Source organism: Gossypium raimondii, chromosome 7 (genome assembly GCF_025698545.1).
Source record: "Gossypium raimondii isolate GPD5lz chromosome 7, ASM2569854v1, whole genome shotgun sequence".
Taxonomy (NCBI): Eukaryota; Viridiplantae; Streptophyta; class Magnoliopsida; order Malvales; family Malvaceae; genus Gossypium; species Gossypium raimondii.
The window spans coordinates 11,325,132-11,328,620 of record NC_068571.1 but is presented as its reverse complement, the minus strand read 5'-3'; the positions used below and the strand labels follow the sequence as shown (position 1 = coordinate 11,328,620).

At 32.0% G+C, this 3,489-nt stretch overlaps 1 non-coding gene across 1 annotated transcript; it reads left to right on the top strand.

The window, feature by feature from the left end:
* The first annotated feature begins 262 nt into the window (after positions 1-262).
* LOC128042716 (small nucleolar RNA R71) lies at positions 263-369 on the top strand. Its single transcript, XR_008198229.1, has one exon. It is a non-coding gene; the product is annotated as a small nucleolar RNA R71 (small nucleolar RNA).
* Positions 370-3,489: the final 3,120 nt, after the last annotated feature.

Genomic DNA, 3,489 nt, shown 5'->3' with positions numbered 1-3,489 from the left:
TTAGTAGTAAAGTTTTTAAGTATTGAGGATACCTGAGATGCAAGTGAAGTGACAACATCCACTTCATGTACTCCAGCTACTCGTCTTCCTGACGCTACTTAATTGGTTGGCCATTGGTAGTTGTTACTAGCAATCCTCTTAAATTTCATAAGTCTCATCATAAGACTTAGAAATGAGAGCATCATTAGCAGAAGCATCCACTACCATCCTCGTGTAGGCATTCAGACCGTTATAGAACGTCTCTAATTGGATGCAATGAAGGATTCCGTGATGAGGGCATCTTCATAATAGTTCTTTAGGCCTTTCTCACGCCTCATACAAGGACTCGCTATCCATCTATTGGAAGGTAGTAATCTCATTCCTCAACTTAGCATTTTTGCTAGGTGGGAAGTACTTCACAAGAAATCTTTCTGCTAACTCTTGCCATGTGGTAATGGAATTTGGTGGCAATGAGTTCAACCAGACTCAAGCTCTGTCCCTCAGTAAATATGGGAACAACTTTAATCGTAGTGCATCTTCAGGTACTTCAGCTAATTTGAAAGAATCATTCACTTCCATAAGCAATCTTAAGTGAAGGTGAGGATCTTCGGTAGGCATTCCATTGAATTGTCTCTCTATCTGAAGCATCTGGAACATGATTGGCTTCAGCTCGAATTGTTGTGCCTCAATTTTGAGTCTCCTAATACCTGGATTAAGATCATGAAATACTGGTACGACATACTGTCTTAGAGCTCTATCCCTATCATCAGTAATAATGATAGGATTTTGAGCAAGGTTTGCGCCATTTCCTTGATTCTGGTTTTTGAAATTCATTTCTTCGGTCATTCTTTAGTTCACTTTTCTTCTTCGTTGTCAAAAATTTCTTTCAATCTCAGGATCTACAGGGAGTAAATCGATAATTTGATCAATACTCATAAACACGTGAAACAAACATAGAAAAATTGACTAAGTTAAAATAGAACAAAAAAAAAAACCAAAATGCGAAATCAACAATTTCATAAATAATGACTTTTTAAATTAGTCATCGACAATGACACCAAAAACTTGGAACGATGGAAATGTGCAAGTGTACACAATCACAACAAGTAATAAAGTGACAAGTAAATGTCGAGTTATCGTACCTACAGGGACTGTGAAAGAAAAATATTTATGAAATGAAATTCAAACACTTTGGTGATTAAAAATATTTTGATTTTGAGTAAGTGGTTAGAAACTAGAATTTAACTAAGTAAAATAAAATAAAATAAAAATAAAAGTTCCAATACACGATTTCAAAAGATGGTTTTAATCAAGATGACATAATTGCGTTAGATTAATTACATTTCTTAACTGAATATTACCAAAAAAAATTTCATGTTGTTACGAATAAATTCACGACAACTTGGTAATTTGTTAACTATAGCACATATAGACTTACTACATTAACGAATCTCTTGGACATGTCACCATGCCAATTCAAACAATTAATCAATTTAAATAAGCAAGTAAAAGATTAAGTAAGGTAACAATATATTTCTACATTGAAACAATTTAATCACAATAATCTTGCAAGTTATGCAAGGCTAATGTACTGTTTAAGACCGTCGCTAATTTAACCCTCTGGTACCTTAGAAGATTAAACATGTATGATTAAGTATTGTCTCAATTAATTACAATTTCAACACGATTAATAATTAATTCATTAGTTACCTTATAATTATAATGCAAGTATAACATAATCATGGTTTTACTTAATTAAACAATTTACCAAGACTCATAATAACACAAACATAATTTTAATAACTTAAGTAGACGAAATGCAATCAACCTAACACAAATTAAATTTAAGCCATGTTAATTAAACTTAGAATAGAAACATAACAAATATTCATAGACATGTTCATAACAACAATAAAAGTTAAAGGATAGGAAACTAGAATCAAATCCGGTGTTTCTTTGAAGCTTAACTAGTTTGCTCTACTCCTCCTTCCCCGCTCATTTTTGTTGAACCAAGACTTCTGTAAGCACTTGAATGCTGCTACCCAAGGTGGTTGAAGGGCTCTTTTCCAAGAGGAAATTGTCAATGGAAATAGAAGGGAAAAAGTGGGAAACAAAGGGAGGTTTGGAAGAGAGAAAGTGAGTGAAAGGGAGAGAGATGCGTAAAATGAAAGGTGTGTTGAAATGAATAGATGAAGGGGGTATTTATAGGTGGGAGTGACTGGTAAAAATAGAAAAATATTAGCAGCCATTAACTCCCCCCATGGCCGGCCACCATACATGCACAAGTTGAAGATTTCTACTTGCTAAATTTAGCTAAGGGCAAATCTACAAAAGCATGACAAGTGGAGGGTTTGAATGCGATTTCAAGGAGACTTCAAGGGATGATTTGCAAGTAAAATAATCAGCTAATTTGAGCTGACTGGGTCAGCTTGTTGGACGGTTTTGGGCAGCCCATTTGCTCGATTGGATTAGTCTTTTGGTTTAGCACAACTGGACCTCCTATCATAATATAATTAATAATAATTTTTTAACCAAAAATAAATTGGTTATAATTAAGAGTAATTATATTATGTATTAATATTCATGATTTGGAACGTCTTAGGCTAAAAAATTAATTCGCCTTGGTGCTTCAGAAATCGCTTCCCAGTTTGAGCTTTTAGTAGTCTGCCGAGCTAATTTTCACATTTTGTGCAAATCTGTTGAAAATAAATAAAAAATTATGAAAATTTATTATAAAATTAATTAAAATTAAATATTTTAATAATTTAAGAACAATTTAATTATTTTATAATTAAATTATATTTTGGACAAGAATTACACCGAAACTTCATGAATTTGAGTTAAAAAGGGCATGAAAAAATCTATATATTTTCGTGTTTCCATGTATCTGGCATAAAGAAAACTCTATTTATAGCTTGAATGGTCTTTCATTTGTCCTGTTATGCATGATTGGTGTATACTTGTTAGACTCAAATTATGTAGTAGTTTTGGAGGTTTAAGATGCTACTCTTACAAACTGCTAGTTTTGGCATGACGTGGTACTAGAAAGTGTGAAAGCTTAATGAAGGGTTTGTGTCAGAACTCCAAAAAGAGATGCTGGGTTTCATGTGTGGTTGAACATGATATTTTTATTGGGTTAACATCAATTAGACCCTTTAATTTTTATAATTTTTTCGTTTAGATCCTTTATGCCTAAAAAATATCAATTATATCTCAAAACTTTCTATTTATTATCACTTGCTTATTTGGGTTTAAATTGATGATAAGATTCCAAAAATACCTCACAATAGATTGAGAGTTTAATGGGTGTAAATAGAAATTTTTCAAGTTTAAGAAGTCTAGGTGAAAAACATGCTAAATATTTATCACTATCTCGTTAAATGCAACCAAATATAGATATGCGATATACTCACAAAAATAATAAATACACTTAAGAAAAGAGACAATACAACTAATACTAAATTATGTATCTAATACCATTTGTTAAATACAACCAAATATATAATTTTT